Genomic DNA, 21,561 nt, shown 5'->3' on the forward strand with positions numbered 1-21,561 from the left:
TTAATTGTCCCTTGTTGACTGGACAATTGGATAGGGAGATGTAATTAAACAAGCTGTTGGCTGGAGACAGCCACCAAAACCTCTAAGATATAAACTGGCAGTCAAGAAGGTAAAAGCATGGTGAACAGAATCTCCTTAGGGTTTGCGAGCTTTGGCTTAATATTCTGACCAACATAAAGGTGTGGAGAGATTGTTCTTGCAGGTGGAAGAGGCCATTCTGTCCATTCTGGTACTGGCAAACATTTTCACCTATCACAAGTTGACTGTCAATTTATCTTTTTTTTAAACTGTCACTTCCCAAATAAACCAGTTAAACCTTAAAACTAAATAACTTTTGACTTCTCAGCTCTTTTACGTAATCCCTCACACCAGAGTGAATCTTACAAATGCCATGATATCTTCTGCTCATCTGAGGATTTCACATCATAACTCGGGGAGTGCAGCACTCCTTCATGACTGCAATGAAGTAGTGGCCTACATTATGTGCTCAGTCTGGATCTCAATATGTTTGTCAAATGGGAAAATCTCAAGACTGAGTTTGAATTGTGTGGAAATCTAACATCTGATCTTTTGGTTTGAGTCTGCTTTTTTTAATGAGACTGCTCTGTCTCTCAGGGAGTGTGAGAGCAACATGTAGGACCCCAGTTCCAACCATCCAAAGATGCTGCTGTTGACAATGTATACACCCTTTCCTCAGACTACAAGATGCCCAACAGATAAAATATCTTCAATGAAATCCACAGCCACCTCCCACTCCACATCTTCAGGCACTGGCTGGATTTGTTCCCATTTGCTGATGCTAAATATCCTAAATCATAAGATAAATAGAGAAAAAGGAATAGATTCATTCCATTATATCTCATACATCCCAAATAAAGAAATTTGAACTTAACGTCTCACATTGTCTGACTCTTAAAAGAGTTCAAGATTTTCACCCCTCCTACCCTACTTAAAAAAGAATATTGATTACTTTTTGTTCAGTAATGCTCTTGTGAAATGCCTTGGGATATTTCACTGTTTTGAGGTTGAACCATCTTTGATCTGTCTTTTTCCTTTCAGTCTCTGTAAGAAAAGTTAAAAGTGTCCAATATGATGTTCTGTCAGTATAACTGTGTACAGTAAGATGTGAGGGGTTTGACTTAAGGAATGTTATGAACTGCTGATTTCAGTTAACTTTATCCGTGTTAGGGAAAAAAAGGAAAAAATATACCTTTAGTATACATAGCTAGATATTGCAAATTTAGCAAATACATTCTGTACATAGAGGGGGTAGAATTTAGTATACATTCTAATCCAAATTCTGCATCTTGAACATCAGTGTCCTATATCCTGACCACTAACTGCTTCTTCCCATCATTTAGAAATGTGATTGCCTCTCATTTCCCTGCAAGGCATTGAGTTCTAGCTGGTAGTGATTTCTTAACACCTACAAAATCTCCAGGACCCTTACAAGTTGCATTGAGATATGTTAGAACTGCATCATACGTCTTACTGTCAATGACTTGGCAGATTTGACATCCTTCACTGTGGTTGTACAAGTGCCCTCACTGTTGATAACACTTGCGAATATTTTTCATTTCACAAAAAGTAGCACAAGCCACTCTCTTAAGCAGCTGTTGAATATTTCGTGCCTTTTTCTTTTATTCTGTCATGGGACATGAGCGTCACTGGCTAGACCAGCTTTTGATGCCCATCCCTAACTCCCCTTGAGAAGGTGGTGGTGAGCCATTTTCCTCAACCGCTGCAGTCCATTTAGCGTAAGTACACCCACAGTGCAGTTAGAGAGGAGTTCAAGAATTTTGACCCAACCACAGTGAAGGAATGGTGATAAAATTCCAAGTCTGGATGGTGTATGGACAATACCTTGTCTGACGAGGTGGGAGAGCTCGTGTGTTTGAAAGTTGCTGTTGAAGGAGTCTTTGTGAGTTGCTGCTTTGTCCTGAATGACATTGATCTTCTTGGGTGGTGTTGAACTCATCCAGCTAAGTGGAGAGTATTCTATCACACTCCCGACTGTGCGTGTCATTAATACCTGATTACCTCGAAGTTAATTTTTGTGCCAGAGCAGTTCCCCAGAGTCACTAAAGAAAAATAAAGGGCAAGATGGATGTGTCCCCTCTATCCACTATATGTAAAGGCAGGATGCGATTCTGCCTCTACTGAAGAAACTCCCATGCACCTTGCAGCTTGCCAAAAACCTTCATTGGATTCTGAGTACGTACTTGGCCAGTGATTGACAAGTCCTCCCATAATCGTGTCACCTGACAGCCTGCTGACTTGCTGCTGGGGCAGATCCCATATTGGATCACTGCTTTGGGGTACGGACTCTCAGAAGGAAACTCCTACCAGAAGACAGTATTTCCCGACCCCCATTCTTTGCTGGTTTGAGGGCGAAGCTTCAAGAGTTTCTTAGCCCAGGTGAGTCCCAACAGCAAAAATGCAACAACATTGACTGCACCATTCCCCACACTACCAACAAACTCTACCACTCCTCAGACTGCAAGCAGCATTCTAGAAGTCATTTATACAATGCAGCCGTTTCAGGTTCAAACTCATACCATGTTCATTTTGCTGTGGTTAGAAGAAACACATACTTGATGAAGAGAATTGCACAAACCACAGCAACTGAGATTATCATTTTAATTATGAAAATATTAATTATTTTTTCATTAATTTAAGTAAACTGTTTAGGCACAAACCCATCCCCGACACGCTGCACTGTCATTAGAAATGTCATTTCATAATGAGGAGAATGATTCTGATCACAGGATTTGAAGTAGTTTTATTTATTCACTAATAACAAAAATGATCATTTCAAAAACAATTCATTCATTTATTATCTTATACAAACACACAACTGATCAGGATAGAGACACAGGGAACATGCAGCTTGTGGAATACAGTACATATGGACAATATTTCATATCTTGTGTCTGAAGGGCCTGTTGTTCAGGAACAGCAGCTACATTTGGCAGAGGATTTGTCTTTACACACACAGCCACTGGCACAGTTGGTGCATCCTGCAGGACAGCAAGAGCAGCAACCTGAAAGGAGAGACAAAGACACAAATCAGTAACAATCAATGAGTTCACTGAGTCCTCCCCCCCCCCCCCCCTCAGAGCCTCCCATTCCAGCACTGAGCTCCTCCCTCACAAACCCATCTGTCTCATATCCCCAAGTAACCCATCTGTAGAGGATCAGCATCACAACACTGTGTGAGAGAGATTGCCTGATGATGTCCCACTCACTATCTCGACAACACTATTTCTAGTGATCAGTCTAGAATATCAACACTTTCCCATGTTAAACGAAGACATTTCTTTAACCAGCAGGGTTCCTGTCTCCACATACTTCAGACTGGACATTGACTCAATCTGATGGCAATGAAATCAGGTGAAATGCTGGATCTTCTACTTTTCTACCGTGTTCCTCTCTGAGTTGTGCCCAGAACTATCTGTCACATCAATACAATGTGAGGAGTTGGAAACTCTCCCAAACTGACTCACTTTTCTGGCAGCGTCCAGCTTTGCTGGTGGGACATCGGCAGTCGGAGCATCTGCAGGTGTTTTCACAGGAGCAGGATCCTGAAAAGAGGAGAAAGACAGACATTGAGTTGTGTTCAAAGCCTGAGAAATGCCCCCCTCCCGTGTGGAGCAGGGCCGCCTCTTTGGCACATTCTCTTCTCCAGTCAGTTTAATAAACAGCTTCCCCGACAATGCTGCAGTCCCTCAGTGAGACTGAGCCGGCACACTGTGCTGAAAGGACTGACACCAGCCACCACTTACCATCCAGGCACACACAGGGCTTCGAGTCAGACATTTCACTAACTTCTTCAGCTTCCAGTCCTCCCCAATCAGCGCTTCTCGCTCTTGTGCCTTTTGCTGAATCGGAGCCGAGTTTTATGGGCTTGTGATCGGTGGGGAAGCGGCTGCAAAACCGTGGAAGGGGCGGCTCGCTCCGGCCTGAATGCACCCGGCACACCGAAGTGACTCAGCGGCTGAAAGTTTGATTTGCTCCCGGCTCCTTCGCTCGCAACACGGCCCAGAAAGATTTCGCAATGACAGCAATTTGCCAACATTCGGTGTGGAATCAGCGTGTGTGTGAGCGTCTGCAACACCCTTCACCCCCACAGTCTGGGGGCAGTCCAGGACTGCACTTTCTCTCTGAAGTTTCATTCGGTGTTTTCACTCGGGATATTTGCTACTTTCTCATTGCTCTCACAGATCCTGTGTCCACACAGTTTCTCACCTGTTTTGATATCTCCAGGAGTTGACATTGATATTGGGATTTCCATGGGCAGCACGTTTGAAATGCCCAGTGTTTGGAGAGGTGAGAATTGATCAGTTTAGTCTGATCAGAGTGAGGAAGCAGGAATACAGGTGACCTGTGAACCGTGTGCACATTCCTGTCTGTGTAAAGACTGAACTACGGTACATTACAACAACAACAACTTAGATTTATATAGCGCCCAGAATGGAATAAATACGTCCAAAGACGCTTTACAGACATTTTTGTTGAAACAGGGATGTGATTTTTAAATGATGTGAGTTGGGAGCATGGGCGGGGGTCTAATTGAGAAATATTTTAGTCTGGGGGCTCGTGGATCGGATGGAGGCCGCTGATGAGACAGTTCAGAAAGTTAGAGGGAGTCCATTCGGCCCATTCTCTTTTTGACCAAGAAATCTGTGAGCTCCTGGCCCTTACTGTTGGAGGTGAGAGTGGGGCAGACTGGCTGGAAGGGTTTAGGAATATGTTTTGCACTAGGGAACAGGTGGCAGGGATTATTGTTACATTTCAGGGAGATCCTGGAACAATAAACAGTTTTAACAGAATGATTATTGTGTAATTTGGTGCTGCAATATTGGGAGTGAATGGGGAAAGCAGTTATCCCCCGGTCCATTCAGCTCCCTGTGACTTGAACATAAGGGAACAGAGATGAGGATTTACCAAGTGGAGTGGCCAGGGTGAGGGAGAGTTAAGGTTTCATTGGGACTATGTCATCAATGGTGTTGGTGAGAGAGCAAGTGAGTGAATCAGTCGCTGAAGAATTATCATGGTGAGGGGAGAGCCAGAGGCTGGAGAGTTGAAATTTTAACATTGCAGCTAAATTGGAGAATAGATTTTTCAGGGGCAGATACAGAAGAAAGTAAAATGCTAAACATGGAATTTGGGTAACAAGTGAGACCAATAAATGATGAAAGATATCATTGGACTGTCTCAGAGGAAATAGTGAGATATTACAGTCAAGGGTCTGGCTGTCAGCATGGATTGGGGGTTTACCATGAAGGAAGAGGCTATGGGAGGATAAAAGGGCAGTGAACTGAGTGGGGAGAGAACATTGTGAATCAAGATGATGGTTGCAATCATTCAGGGCCCTCAATGAAGTGGCTGAGGGAGATAATTAGAGAATGCTATTGACAGTGAAGTGATCTCAGATGCAATGGATTAGATTCAAGTTCTACTATCCAGCCACATCCAATAGCTACTGGTAGGGGATAAAGTAATAACTAACAGGAGGAGAAATCTCCAAAATTATCCCCATCCTCAAAGATCAGGTGGCAAAAAACATAAATGCAATGATCAAGACAGAAGCATTTCCATTCATGTCCAGCTAGCGTGTTGACTGGATAATACACCTTGGACTCATGCTGTGGTCCCCAGTCTCACAGACGCCAATCTTCAGACAATTTGATTTTCTCCATGTGAATATCAAGAAACAAGAAGACATTGGACACAGCAAAGTCTCCAGGACCTGACATCATCCTGACAGCGGCACGGTAGCACCGTGGTTAGCACTGCTGCTTCACAGCTCCAGGGACCTGGGTTCGATTCCCGGCTCGGGTCACTGTCTGTGTGGAGTTTGCACATTCTCCTCGTGTCTGCGTGGGTTTCCTCCGGGTGCTCCGGTTTCCTCCCACAGTCCAAAGATGTGCGGGTTAGGTTGATTGGCCAGGTTAAAATTGCCCCTTAGAGTCCTGAGATGCGTAGGTTAGAGGGATTAGCAGGTAAATATGTGGGGGTAGGGCCTGGGTGGGATTGTGGTCGGTGCAGACTCGATGGGCCGAATGGCCTCCTTCTGCACTGTAGGGTTTCTATGATTTCTATGAATGAAAACAGATGCTGCAGAACTGACCAAGCCCCTAGCCAAGCTGTTCCAGTACAGCTACAAGAGTGTACATCTACACCAGTGTACAGTGACAAGTGTACAGCTACAACACTGTACAGCTACAACAGTGTACAGCGACACTAGTGTCAGCTGCAAGAGTGTACAGGTGCACCAGTGTACAGCTACAACAGTGTACTGCTACAACAGTGTACAGTGACAACAGTGTATGTACAGCTACAACACTGTACAGCTTCAACAGTGCACAGATGCACCACTGTACACTACAACAGTGTACTACTACAATAGTGTACAGCTATAGCAGCATCCAGACAATATGGGAAATTCCTCAGCTGTGTCCTATCCATTAAAAGCAGGACAAGTCCAATGTGGGCGAGACCCTTCCCATGAGCTTAGTCTTAATGATCAGCAAAGAGCTGGAAGGTGTTCTCTACTGTGCTATCAAACAGCATTTACAGTTCAATAATCTGCTCATCAATGCTCAGTGTGGGGTCCATTAGGGCCATTTAGCACATTACAGCGTTGGCCCAAACCTGGACAATAGAGCTGAATTTCAGAGGTGAGGTGAATGCAGTTGCACTCGATGTCAAAGTATCATTTGATCGAGTGAGGCTTCAGGAAGCTCTAACAGAACTGGAGTCAATGGGAATCAGGGGGAATCTTCTCCACAGGTTGGAGTCTCACTGAGCAGGAAGGAAGTGGGGGTTGGAGTTCAGTCACCTCAGTTGCAGCACATTACACAGGTGTTCCTCAGGGCACTGTCCTAGGCCCAACCATTCTCAGTTGCTTCAAGAATGACCTTCCTTTCACCATAAGGTCAGAAATGGGGATGTTTGCTGATAATTGCACATGTTCAGCATCATTCCCAACTCTTCAGACCCTGCAGTAGTCCATGTCTGTATAAAGCAAAATATGGACAGCAGAGAGATGTGGGATATAAAGTGGCAATTAACTTTTTGCAACACACAGATGCCAGTCAATGACCATCCTCAATAAGTGAGACTGTAACCATCTCTCTTTATATTCAATCTCATTACCATCACTGAATCCCCCACTGCCAACACCCTGGGGGTGACCATTGACTAGAAACTGAAGGGCGCCAGCCAGATAAATACTCTGGTGGCAAGAGCTGGTTAGAGGCTGGGAAATATTGCAGTGAACAACTCACCTCCTGACTCCGCCAAGCCCATCCACCACATACAAAGCACAAGTCAGGAGTGTGATGGAACACGTTGCATTTGCCTCGAAGAATGAGTCTTAAACAATTCTTCACACCATCCAGGACAAAGCTGTCCACATGATTGGCCTTAAACATTCACTCCCTCCATCACTGATGTACAATGTCAGCAGTGTGGACCATCTACAAGATGCACTGCACCAACTGGGCGATTGTTAGTACTGCTGCTGCAGAGCACCAGGGACCCGGGTTCAATTTTAGCCTCGGGTCACTGTCTGTGCGGAGTCTGCACGTTTTCCCCATGTCTGCGTGGGTTTCCTCCGGGTGCTCCGGTTCCTCCCACAGTACAAAGATGTGTGGATTAGGTGGATTGGCCATGCTAAATTAACCTTAGTGTCAGGAGGATTAACAGGGTAAATACGTGGGATTACAGGAATAGGGCCTGGCTGGGATTGTGGTCGGCCCAGACTTGATGGGCCGAATGGTCTACGTCTGCACTGTAGGGTTTCTAACTCATCAAGTCTCATTCAACAGCACCTTGCAAACCCAGGACAACTGCCACCTAGGAGTACAAGGGCAGCAATTGCATGGAAATACCACCACCAGCAGGTTTCCCTCCAAGCCGCACACCATCGTGACGCTGAACTATATCACTGTTCATTCATTGGTGCTGGGCTAGATCCTCCAATTTCCTAACCGCACTGTGGCTGTACCTCCACCACAAGTACTGCAGCGGTTCACGAATCTGGATGAACAGCATCCTGCAAGGGCAATTAGGGATTGGGAATAAACCTTTTCCTTGTCACTGACACCCATATCCCAGGAAAGGATAAGAAAGATATTTTGGGGCAAGTTTTCAAAGGTTGGCGGGAGAGAGATGGAACCGTGGGTAATTCTTGTATTCCAGGAGGATTCTGGAATGGTGAGTTGTGTTGAGAGAGCAGAGGAGAAGGGGATAGTATGTAATCTGGAGCGGCCGGATCTGGCGGAGAATGGGGAAAGCAGTTCCCAGTCATACTCATTGCTGAATGAGGATGGAAGCGGGGGAATGGAGAGGAGCCTGTGGACACCTTGTAGACTGGAGTTTGATTGGAGTCACTCTGTCAATATTTCCAGTCACAAAGGAGCCGCTCCAAATTGCTGTCATTGAGAAATCTTTCTGGGCCGTGTGGTGAGTGAAGGAGCCGGGAGCAAATCAAACTTTCAGCCGCTGAGTCATCTCGGTGTCCCGGGTGCATTCAGGCCGGGGGTGAGCCGGAAGTTTGATTTGCTCCCGGCTCCTTCACTCACAACACGGCCCAGAAATGACAGCAATTTGCCAACATTCGGTGTGGAATCAGCGTGTGTGTGAGCGTCTGCAACACGTTTCACCCCCACAGTCTGGGGGCAGTCCAGGACTGCACTTTCTCTCTGAAGTTTCATTCAGTGTTTTCACTCGGGATATTTGCTACTTTCCCATTGCTCTCCCAGATCCTGTGTCCACACAGTTTCTCACCTGTTTTGATATCTACAGGAGTTGACATTGATATTGGGATTTCAATGGGCAGCACATTTGAAATGCCCAGTGTTTGGAGAGGTGAGAATTGATCAGTTTAGTGTGATCAGAGTGAGGAAGCAGGAATACAGGTGACCTGTGAACCGTGTGCACATTCCTGTCTGTGTAAAGACTGAACTACTGTAGACTACAATAACAACCTGTAGGGCCTGGAAAGGAATAAATATGTCCAGGTACTTTTTATGGATATAGGATGCGATTTTTAAATGATGTGAGTTGAGAGCGAGGACAGGGGTCTAATTGAGAAATATTTTAGTCTGTTGGGCTAGTGGGACGGGTGGAAGCCGCTGAAGAGACAGTTCAGAAAGTTAGTGGGAGTCCATTCGTCCCTTTCATTCTTTGAGAAAGAAACCTGTGAGCTGCTGACCCTTATTGTTGGAGGTGAGGGTGGAGCAGACTGGCGGAGGGGTTTAGAAATGTGGTTTGCAGTAGAGAACAGGTGGTAGGGACTGTTTTTACATTTCAGGATGTTCCTGGAACAATGAAAAGTTTTAACAGAGCGATTCTGGTGTAACTTGGTGCAGCAATATCAGGAGTGAATAGGGAAAGCAATTATACCTCCGTCCGCTCAGCTCCCTGTGACTTGAACATGAGGGAACAAAGGTGAGGATTTACCAAGTGGAGTGGCCGGGGTGAGGGAGAGTTAGGGTTTCACTGGGACTATGTTATCAATGGTGTTGGTGAGAGAGCAAGTGAGCAAATCAGTCACTGAAGAATTACTATGGTGAGCATGTTTCCTCTCGGGTGATAAGAAGGAGTAACAAGTGCAGACAATCACGGATGACCAGAGATATTCAGGATATGGTGAGTAGGAAAATAAAGGCTTTTAGCAAGTACAAGGGGAGCAAATCTGCGGATGTGTTAGTGAAGTACAGAAAGTGCAGGGTGGAACTTAAGAATACAATTAGTAAGGCAAAGATGGGATATGAGCAAGCTATGGCTGGTAAACATAGGGAAAATCCTGTGGTATTCTACCAACAGGTACATCAACGGGAAAAGGGTATCCAGGGTGTGTAGGGTTCATTAAGGGGACAATCTGTGGGAGGAGCCAGAGGACATTGGTAGTGTTGAATTAATACTACAATCATTTACCCTGCTAATCCCCCGACACTAAGGGCAATTTACCATGGCCAATTCCACCTAACCTACACATCTTTGAAGCGTGGGAGGAAACCGGAGCACCCAGAGTAAACCCATGTAGATACAGAGAGAAGGTGCAAACTCCACACAGACAGATGCACGAGATCGGAATTGAACCCAGGTCCCTGGCACTGTAAGGCAGCAGTGCTAACCACTGTGCCACCACTTCACATGTCTTCAGTCAAGAGAATGAAGATGAAGGTATGAAATTCAGGGAGAGAGACTGCAAGGTTCTTGAGCAAATTGACATAGGGAGGGATAAGGTATTGAAGGTGTTGGCAGGCTTAGAAGTGGATAAATCTCCGGGTCTGGATGAATTGTGTCCTAGTCTGCTGTGGGAGGGAAGGGATGTGTTTAAGGGCCTCTGACCCAAATGTTTAAATCCTTTCTGGCATGGGACATTTGGGTCAGAGGCCCGTCTAACTTTCATAAATCTGAGGTCAATAAAACTCTGCATCTCAGGACTTAATCTGTAGACAGATGTACATTAAATTTCTGTTATAGTTAGCAGTAGGATGCTGCCACACTAGGATATGGTGAGGCACAAGAGAATCAGCAAATTTGTCATTGGATATTTCACTCCATCATTTCTGACACTGGTTGATCATCATACAGTTTAACCTCATTGACCAGACTGAAGCAGATGTTACTGTGGTTTGAATACATCTTATTTTGCAATGTGGCCGGATGGTACATTCACATCTCAGCTCAGACATTGCATTGTCATTCAGAATATCACATCTAGTAAGAAAATGGGAATAATGAATTGACAGTAAATAGTGGAATTTTATTCAATTCTTGACACAAAACTGATAATTTCAACAATATTCATTCACTTTTCATTAATTCATTTAAGCACACAACTGATCAGATACAAACACTGGGAACATGCAGCTTGTGGAATACAATACATATGGACAATATTTCATATCTTGTGTCTGAAGGGCCTGTTGTTCAGGAACAGCAGCTAGATTTTTCAGAGGATTTGCCTTTACGCACACAGCCATTGGCACAGTTGGTGCATGCTGTTTGTTGCGTCTTCCTGTGCACATATTGCTGGGAATTGCACACATTACAATAACCCCACCTTTCACCACACTGATCCATCACAACATGATTTACCACAATGCACAAAAAAGCAATATTGCCTCAAGGCATTGTTGTGGGAAAAGTCCACTAGTAGTCAGATCTCGAGATTCCAAAACACAGTTTATTCAACGGAGCTGCGGGAGTCAAGGCACATGTTAGTAGCAAACCTTATCTCAGTAAAATGTCGGGAACGGTCCATCTTTATACCTTCTACACAATAGATGGACCGGTGATTTGAACATTATCACATCGTTATAGGCAGATACAAACAGATACAGACATTTAACATAGTATTGTTCTTATGAATGGGTACATTTCCTATGTCTGTGGCTATCAATGGTTGGTTTCGGCTCATTCAGGTGCTAATTGGTTTCCCTGCATTCATATTTTCCCGCTCTTCCTATGACTAATCTATTCCCTTTGTCTCGGGTTTTTTCCTTATCTAAAAGATGTCTCGATCCTTGGCTTGGCTTCCTGAGGTGTTTGTTTACTTTAAGTCACTGTCTGTGATTTTTAAATGGCTTGTCTGTTGGGTTTGATTTGAAGTGATCTTTGTATAAGTGGAAGCCGGTGTCTGTTTTATGGTTCCTTTCCCAGTTAACTCTTTATGTGCCAGGCAGCTATTTTAAAGTGTGCTTTCATAGAAATCATAGAAACCCTACAGTGCAGAAGGAGGCCATTCGGCCCATCGAGTCTGCACCGACCACTATCCCACCCAGGCCCTATCCCCACATATTTTACCTGCTAATCCCTCTAACCTACACATCCCAGGACTCTCAGGGGCAATTTTTTAACCTGGCCAATCAACCTAACCCGCACATCTTTGGACTGTGGGAGGAAACCGGAGCACCCGGAGGAAACCCACGCAGACACGAGGAGAATGTGCAAACTCCACACAGAAAGTGACCCGAGCCGGGAATCGAACCCAGGACCCTGGAGCTGTGAAGCAGCAGTGCTAACCACTGTGCTACCGTGCCTTACATTTTCCTTACATTTTTCCCCTGACAGCATCATTTTCTTGAATGTGTCCTGTTTAGGCACAAACCCATCCCCAACACGCTGTGCAGTCATTAAAAATGTCATTTCTTAATGAAGACAATGATTCTGATCACAGGATTTGAAGTAGTTTCATTCATTCAACAATAACAAAAATAATCATTTCAAAAATAATTCATTCATTTTCATTATTAAACACAAACACACAACTGATCAGGATAGAGACACAGGGAACATGCAGCTTGTGGAATACAGCACATATGGACAATATTTCATATCTTGTGTCTGAAGAGTCTGTTGTTCAGGAACAGCAGCTACATTTGGCAGAGGATTTGTCTTTACACACACAGCCACTGGCACAGTTGGTGCATCCTGCAGGACAGCAAGAGCAGCAACCTGAAAGGAGAGACAAAGACACAAATCAGTAACAATCAATGAGTTCACTGAAAACCCCCCCGAGCCTCCCATTCCAGCACTCAGCTCCTCCCTCACAAACTCATCTGTCTCATATCCCCAAGTAACCCATCTGCAGAGGATCAGCATCACAACACTGTGAGAGAAATTGCCTGAAGGTTTCCCCCTCCCTATCTCTACCATACTATTTCTAGTCATCAGTCTAGAATATCAACACTTTCCCATGTTAAACGAAGATATTTCTTTAACCAGCAGGGTTCCTGTCTCCACATTCTTCAGACTGGACAATGACCCAATCTGATGGCAATGAAATCAGCTGAAATGCTGGATCTTCTACTTTTCTATCGTGTCCCTCTCTGAGTTGTGCCCAGAACTATCTGTCACATCAATACAATGTGAGGAGTTGGAAAATCTCCCACACTGACTCACTTTTCTGGCAGCGTCCAGCTTTGCTGATGGGACATCGGCAGTCGGAGCATCTGCAGGTGTTTTCACAGGAGCAGGATCCTGAAAAGGAGAAAGACAGATATTGAGTTGTGTTCAAAGCCTGAGAAATGCCCCCCTCCCGTGTGGAGCAGGGCCGCCTCTTTGGCACATTCTCTTCTCCAGTGAGTTGAATAAACAGCTTCCCCGACAATGCTGCAGTCCCTCAGTGAGACTGAGCCGGCACACTGTGTTGAAAGGACTGACACCAGCCACCACTCACCATCCAGGCACACACAGGGTTTCGAGTCAGACATTTCACTAACTTCTTCTTCAGCTTCCAGTCCTCCCCAATCAGCGCTTCTCGCTCTTGTGCCTTTTGCTGAATCGGAGCCGAGTTTTATGGGCTTGTGATCGGCGGGGAAGCGGCTGCAAAACCGGGGAAGGGGCGGCTCGCTCCGGCCTGAAAGCACCCGGCACACCGAAGTGACTCAGCGGCTGAAAGTTTGATTTGCTCCCGGCTCCTTCACTCACAACACGGCCCAGAAAGATTTCGCAATGACAGCAATTTGCCAACATTCGGTGTGGAATCAGCGTGTGTGTGAGCGTCTGCAACACGTTTCACCCCCACAGTCTGGGGGCAGTCCAGGACTTCAGTTTGAGAGAAACTGCTGGAAAATCTCAGCAGCTCTGGCAGCATCTGTAAGGAGAGAAAAATGCTGACGTTTCGAGTCTCTATGACCCTTTGTCAAACCGGTCGCATGCACTCGAAAGATAAGCTCTTCTCTCTCCTTACAGCTGCGGCCAGGCCTGCTGACATTTTCCAGTATTTCCTCTTTTGGTTACAGATTCTAGCATCCGCAGTAATTTGCTTTTATCCAGGACTGCACATTCTCATTGAAGTTTCATTCAGTGTTTTCACTCGGGATATTTGCTACTTTCTCATTGCTCTCCCAGATCCTGGGTCCACACAGTTTCTCACCTGTTTTGATATCTACAGGAGTTGACATTGACATTGGGATTTCAATGGGCAGCACGTTTGAAATGCCCAGTGTTTGGAGAGGTGAGAATTGATCAGTTTAGTCTGATCAGAGTGAGGAAGCAGGACTACAGGTGACCTGTGAACCGTGTGCACATTCCTGTCTGTGTAAAGACTGAACTGCTGTACACTACAACAACAACCTGTATTTTATAGCACCTGAAATTTTTGTTAAAACAAGGATATGATTTTTAAATGATGTGAGTTGAGAGCGTGGGCAGGGGTCTAATTGAGAAACATTTTCGTCTAATGGGCTAGTGAAACAGGTGAAAGTCGCTGATGAGACGGTTCAGAAAGTCAGAGGGTGTCCTTTCGGCCCATTCATTCTTTGACCAAGAAATCTGTGAGTTCCTGGCCCACATTGTTGGAGGTGAGGGTGGAGCAGACTGGGCGGAGGGGTTTAGAAGTGTGGTTTGCAGTAGAGAACAGGTGGCAGGGATTATTTTTACATTTCAGGATGTTCCTGGAATAATGAACAGTTTTAACAGAATGATTATTGTGTAATTTGGTGCTGCAATATCAGGAATTGAATGGGGAAAGTAGTTATCCCCCGGTCCACTCAGCTCCCTGTGACTTGAACAGAAGGGAAGAGAGATGAGGATTTACCAAGTGCAATCGCCAGGGCGAGGGAGAGTTAAGGTTTCATTGGGATTATGTCATCAATGGTGTAGGTGAGAGAGCAAGTGAGCAAATCAGTCACTGAAAGATTATCACGGGGAGGGGAGAGCCAGAGACTGGAGAGTTGGAATTTTTACATTGCAGCTGTAACTAAATTGGAGAATAGATTTTCCAGGGGCAGATACAGAAGAAAGTAAATTGCTAAACATGGCATGAGGAATGTTCGTAAAAAATGAAACCAATAATTGATGAAACATATCATTGGATTGTCTTGCTGGAGGTAGTGAGCCTATGTGAGATATAAAGATCAAGGGTGTGGCTGTCAACATGGATTGGGGAGTTACGTGAAGAGAGAGGCTATGAGAGCATAAGAGGTCAGTGAACTGAGTGGAGAGGGAACATTGTGAATCAAGATGATGGTTGCAGTCATTCAGGGCCCTCAGTGAAGTGGCTGAGGAAGATAATTAAAGAATGCTATTGACAGTGAAGTGATCTCAGATGCAAGGCATCAGATACAAGTTCTACCACTCAGCCACATCCAATAGTTACTGGTAGGGGACAAATTAATAACTAACAAGAGGAGAAATCTCCAAAAATCTCCCCATCCTCAAAGATCAGGTGGCAAAAAACATGACTGCAATAGGCAAAACAGAAGCATTTCCATTTATCTCCAGCCAGAGTGTTGACTGGATAATACATCTTGGTTTCCTGCTGTGGTCCCCAGTGTCACAGATGCCAATCTTTAGGCAATTTGATTTTCTGCATGTGAATATCAAGAAACAGCTGAACACACTGGACACAGCAAAGTCTCCAGGACCTGACATCATCCTGGTAGCAGTAACGAAAACAGGTGCTGCAGAACTATCCAAGCCCCTAGCCAAGCTGTTCCACTACAGATACAAGAATGTACAGCTACAAGAGTGTACAGCTACAAGAATATACAGCTCCAAGAGTGTACAGCTACACCAATGTACAGCTACAACAGTGTACAGTGACAACAGTGTACAGCTACAACAGTGTACAGTGACAACAGCGTACAGCTACACCAGTGTCCAGCTACAAGAGTGCACAGATGCACCACTGTACACTACAACAGTGTACTACTACAATAGTGTACAGCTACAGCAGCATCCAGACAATATGGGAAATTCCTCAGCTGTGTCCTATCCATTAAAAGCAGGACAAGTCCAATGTGGGCGAGACCCTTCCGATGAGCTAAGTCTTAATGATCAGCAAAGAGATGGAAGGTGTTCTTTACTGTGTTATCAAACAGCACTTACTGTTCAATAATCTGCTCATCAATGCTCAGTGTGGGGTCCATTAGGGCCATTTAGCACATTACAGCGTTGGCCCAAACCTGGACAATAGAGCTGAATTTCAGACGTGAGGATAAATCAGTTGCACTCAATGTCAAGGTATCATTTGATCGAGTGAGGCTTCAGGAAGCTCTAACAAATCTGGAGTCAATGGGAATCAGGGGGAATCTTCTCCACAGGTTGGAGTCTCACTGAGCAGGAAGGAAGTGAGGGCTGGAGTTCAATCACCTCAGCTCCATGGCACAACACAGGTGTTCCTCAGGGCAGTGTCCTAGGCCCAACCACTCTCAGTTGCTTCAAGAATGACCTTCCTTTCATCATAAGGTCGGAAATGGGGATGTTTGCTGATAATTGCACAATGTTCAGCTTCATTCCCAACTCTTCAGACCCTGCAACAGTCCATGTCTGTATAAAGCACAATATGGACAGTAGAGAGATGTGGGATATAAAGTGGCAATTAACTTTTTGCAACACACAGGTGCCATCCTCAATAAGTGAGACTGTAACCATCTCCCTTTATATTCAATCTCATTACCATCACTGAACCCCCCCACTGCCAACACCCTGGGGGTGACCATTGACTAGAAACTGAAGTGCGCCAGACAGATACATACTCTGGTGACAAGAGCTGGTTAGAGAGTGGGAAATATTGCAGTGAACAACTCACCTCCTGACTCCGCAAAGCCCATCCACCATATACAAAGCACAAGTCAGGAGTGTGATGGAACACACTTCAATTGCCTCGAAGAATGAGTCTTAAACAATTCTTTACACCATCCAGGACAAAGCTGTCTGCATGATTGGCACTCCATGGTTGGCCTTAAACATTCACCCCCTCCATCACTGATGTACAGGGGCAGCAGTGTGGACCATTTACAAGATGCACTGCACCAACTGGGCGATTGTTAGCATTGCTGCTTCAAAGCACCAGGGACCTGGGTTCAATTCCAGCCTCGGGTCACTGTCTGTGTGGAGTCTGCACGTTCTCCCCATATCTGCGTGGGTTTTCTCCGGGTGCTCCAGTTTCCTCCCACAGTACAAAGGTGTGTGGATTAGGTTGAATGGCCATGCTAAATTGACCCGAGTGTCAGGGGGATTAGCAGGGTAAATCTGTGGGATTACGGGAATAGGGCCTGGCTGGGATTGTGGTCGGCCCAGACATGATGGGCCGAATGGCCTCCTTCTGTACTGAAGTGTTTCTAAGTCATCAAATCTCATTCAACAGCACCTTGTAAATCCAAGACTACTGCCACCTAGGAGTACAAGGACAGCAATTGCATGGAAATACCACCAGCAGCAGGTTTCCCTCCAAGCCGCACACCATCGTGACTCTGAACTATATCATTGTTCATTCATTGGGGATGGGCTGAATCCTTCAACTTCCTAACCGCACTGTGGTTGTACCTCCACCACAAGTACGATAGCGGTTCAAGAATCTGGATGCACAGCATCCTGCAAGGGCAATTAGGGATGGGAATAAACCTTTTCCTTGTCACTGACACCCACATCCCAGGAAAGTATAAGAAAGATATCTTGGGGCAAGTTATCAAAGATAAAGATTGATGGGAGAGAGATGGAACCGCGGGTAATTCTTGTATTCCAGGAGGATTCTGGAATGGTGAGCTGTGTTGAGAGAGCAGAGGAGAAAGGGATAGTATGTAATTTGGAGCGGCCGGATCTGGCGGAGAATGGGGAAAGCAGTTCCCAGTCACGCTCATTGCTGAATGAGGATGGAAGCGGGGGAATGGAGAGGAGCTTGTGTAGCCCTTGTAGACTGGAGTTTGATTGGAGTCACTCTGTCAATATTTCCAGTCACAAAGGAGCCGCTCCAAATTGCTGTCATTGCGAAATCTTTCTGGGCCGTGTGGTGAGTGAAGGAGCCGGGAGCAAATCAAACTTTCAGCCGCTGAGTCATCTCGGTGTCCCGGGTGCATTCAGGCCGGGGGTGAGCCGGAAGTTTGATTTGCTCCCGGCTCCTTCGCTCACAACACGGCCCCAAAAATATTTCTCAATGACAGCAATTTGCCAACATTCGGTGTGGAATCGGCGTGTGTGTGAGCGTCTGCAACACGTTTCACCCCCACAGTCTGGGGCAGTCCAGGACTGCACTTTCTCTCTGAAGTTTCATTCAGTGTTTTCACTCGGGATATTTGCTACTTTCTCATTGCTCTCCCAGATCCTGTGTCCACACAGTTTCTCACCTGTTTTGATCTCTACAGGAGTTGACATTGATATTGGGATTTCAATGGGCAGCACGTTTGAAATGCCCAGTGTTTGGAGAGGTGAGAATTGATCAGTTTAGTCTGATCAGAATGAGGAAGCAGGAATACAGGTGACCTGTGAACCGTGTGCACATTCCTGTCTGTGGAAAGACTGGACTACACTGAAGATTGTTATTCACTCTGGAAATATCTAGAATCAGAAAGAATCCTGTTGGCAATCTTTAATTTCAAATCTCAAATCACACTCAAATCCCGGCACTGGTTTCTGTCCAAAACTCCTACACAGCTCTGTGCAGCTTCCAGCCAATTGAGCTGCTGACTGCAATGAAAAGTTGTGTGTTTGAAATAGTGCTGAGCTGGTTCATTGTTCCCTGGTGCACGCGGCTGGCTCTAATCTCTGTGTCCTTTGCTTTTTCTCCAGCACAAACTCAGTTAATAAAACCCACAAAACTCCAGTTACTGGCGGAGGAGAGAGAGGGTGTGGTATCTGATGTAAATGATCAAGTTTCCAAAATTAAAAGTTTGGAGTTTACCCACTGACCCAGCGAACACACACCTTTCCATGAACATCGCTAAAATCACATGACCTGGTCATTTTACTTGTTACTTATTTGGGGATCTTCCTGTGAGTAAAGATCCTGTGGTGTTTCCCTGCCTTACAATAGTGATTATTCTTTGAAAGCATTTCACCTCTTCCCGACTGCCCTCTTACTGTTGTGTGACTGACAGAATTCTGAGCACAGGGCTGCAGCGCTACCTGCCTTCCTATACGTGTCAGAGGCATGGACAATGTACAGGAGCGGCACGGTGGCACAGTGGTTAGCACTACTGCCTCACAGTGCCAGGGACCTGGGTTCGTTTCCCAGCTTGGTTCACCGTCTGTGCAGAGTCTGCATGTCCTCGCTGTATCTGCGTGGGTTTTCTCTGGATGCTCCGGTTTCCTCCCGCAGTCCCAAAGGCATGCTGATTCGGTGCATTGGCCATGCTGAATTCTGCCTCAATGTATCTGAACAGGCAATTGTGGCGACTGGGGGATTTTCACTGTAAATTCATTGCATTGTAAGCCTACTTGTGACACCAATAAATAAACATAAACTTTAAAACTCATGAGAAATGTCACCAGGACTGACAGAATCACAGAATATTTAAAGTGCAGGAGGCCATTCAGCCCATTGAGCCTTCACCGGCAGCAATCCCACCCAAGCCCTATTGCCGTAACCCCATGTATTTACCCTGCTAGTCTGCCTAACACAAAGGGGCAATTTAGCATGCCAAATCAAATTACCTCACACATCTTTGGAGTGTGGGAGGAAACTGGAGCACCCAGAGGAAACCCACGCAGACATGGGGAGAATATGCAAACTCCACATAGACAGTGACCTGAGGCTGGAATTGAACCAGGTTCCATGGTGCTGTGAGGCAGCAGTGCTAACCACTGCTGACTCCCCTACAAATTCCTGCAAATTCAATGACAGAATCGATGCTCCAATATCAGGTGTCCCTTCTCAGGCCAACATTCCCAGTATGGAGGCCCTGGTTATGGTTAATCAGGTATATTGGGTGGTCCACATGCCTGATTCAAGATTCCCAAAACAAGCTCTCTGCTCTGACCTACATCACAGTGAGCAGTTACCAGGAGGGCAGCGGAAATGTTTTAGGGAATATCCTCAAAGTCACAGAACTGTAAAAGCCACATCAATTCACAGGAATCCCTCACTTGAGGCCGTCCAAAGTATCCGTGAAGGTGTCAGACATTTCGAGATTGCCACCCACCCTATCAAACCCTATCTACCCCATTCTGTGGCACAGTGTGTGGATCCAGCATTGCGCTTTTTACTCATCTCAGGACCCACAACCGTGGAGTGGAGGACAGTCATCCTCAGTCCTGACAGAATGATTGACATTTGTGTACAGACCCGGTGAGTCACTTTGCAAATGTACTGAATTCCTCTTTGAAATTTCCCTTTCAGCTTGCTCTCTGTCTTTCAGAACTACTGTCTCATCAACAAACAGCCCCTAACTCGCCTAAATGCTTGATCTTTTTGTCATCCTACAGGTTCACATACATCTTTCCCAGAATTTCCTGATTGATCCTCTCCAATCAGGATTCACCCCATTACACCACTGTGAGGACTCTACCCAAAGTCACAATGACATCCTCTGTGATTATAATCAAAATGTGGAGATTTTGGACTGCGGTAAACACAGTAAGAAGTTTAACAACACCAGGTTAAAGTCCAACAGGTTTATTTGGTAGCAAAAGCCACACAAGCTTGCTGCCAAATAAACCTATTGGACTTTAACCTGGTGTTGTTAAACTTCTTACTATTATAATCAAAGTCCATTATTGCTGCTCAATCACCCTGCAGCCTTTAACATGGCCAATGACAGATCCCCCATCTCCTTCAATACCTTGCTCAGTGCCATTGCCCTCACAGGGTTCCACTCAGACCAATCCATCTGTAGACTGAAATACGGGTCACATGTTTCTGTGTGGACAAGCCATCCAGTTACTTCTCATGATTCTTTAGATTTCTTCTCCCTCCTGGGTGTATGTTTGAGTGTGTTCTCACCGAGTTCCATTCTTGTCTTTCCAGTTTGAGACAAAAGCCACCTGCATTGACTTCTCTTCCTGTTCCTGCACCATTATTTCTGGAGGTGTCCACCAAAGATGTACATTTCTCATCTGCATGTTGCCCCTGTTTGTAATAGAGAATAAATGATTTGGAGGAAAATGTAACTGGATTGATTTGTAAGTTTGCAGACGACACAAAGGTTGGTGGATTTGCGGATAGCGATGAGGACCATCAGAGGATGCAACAGGGTATAGATCAGTTGGAGACTTGGGTGGAGAGATGGCAGATGGAGTTTAATCTGGGCAAATGTGAGGTAATGCATTTTGAAAGGTCTGATACAGATAGAAAATATACAGTAAATGGCAGAACCCTTAAGAGTATTGATAGGCAAAGGGATCTGGGTGTACAGGTACACAGGTCACTGAAAGTGGCAATGCAGGTGGAGAAGGTAGTCAAGAAGGCATACGGCATGCTTGCCTTCATCGGCCGGGGTATTGAGTTTAAAAATTGGCAAGTCATGTTGCAGCTTTATAGAACCTTAGTTAGGCCGCACTTGGAATATAGTCTTCAATTCTGGTCGCCACACTAACAGAAGGATGTGGAGGCTTTGGAGAGGGTACAGAAAAGATTTACCAGGATGTTGCCTGGTATGGAGGGCACTAGTATGAGGAGAGGTTGGAGAAACTTGGTTTGTTCTCACTGAAGCGACGGAGGTTGAGGGGCGACCTGATAGAAGTCTACAAGATTATGAGAGGCATGGACAGAGTGGATAGTCAGAAGCTTTTTCCCAGGGTGGAAGAATCAATTACTGGGGGCACAGGTTTAAGGTGCGAGGGGCATGGTTTAAAGGAGATATACGAGGCAGATTTTTT

At 45.5% G+C, this 21,561-nt stretch overlaps 2 long non-coding RNA genes across 2 annotated transcripts; both read right to left on the reverse strand.

The window, feature by feature from the left end:
• Positions 1–2,762: 2,762 nt before the first annotated feature.
• LOC144492284 (uncharacterized) lies at positions 2,763–4,411 on the reverse strand. The gene is made up of 3 exons (XR_013497573.1): positions 3,786–4,411; positions 3,507–3,584; positions 2,763–3,044 (listed from the first exon to the last, which is right to left on the reverse strand). It is a non-coding gene; the product is annotated as an uncharacterized LOC144492284 (long non-coding RNA).
• Positions 4,412–10,764: 6,353 nt separating this feature from the next.
• On the reverse strand, positions 10,765–13,765 carry LOC144492285 (uncharacterized). Its single transcript, XR_013497574.1, has 3 exons — positions 13,202–13,765; positions 12,925–13,002; positions 10,765–12,477 (listed from the first exon to the last, which is right to left on the reverse strand). It is a non-coding gene; the product is annotated as an uncharacterized LOC144492285 (long non-coding RNA).
• Positions 13,766–21,561: the final 7,796 nt, after the last annotated feature.

This window comes from Mustelus asterias, chromosome 4, assembly GCF_964213995.1.
Source record: "Mustelus asterias chromosome 4, sMusAst1.hap1.1, whole genome shotgun sequence".
Classification (NCBI taxonomy): Eukaryota; Metazoa; Chordata; class Chondrichthyes; order Carcharhiniformes; family Triakidae; genus Mustelus; species Mustelus asterias.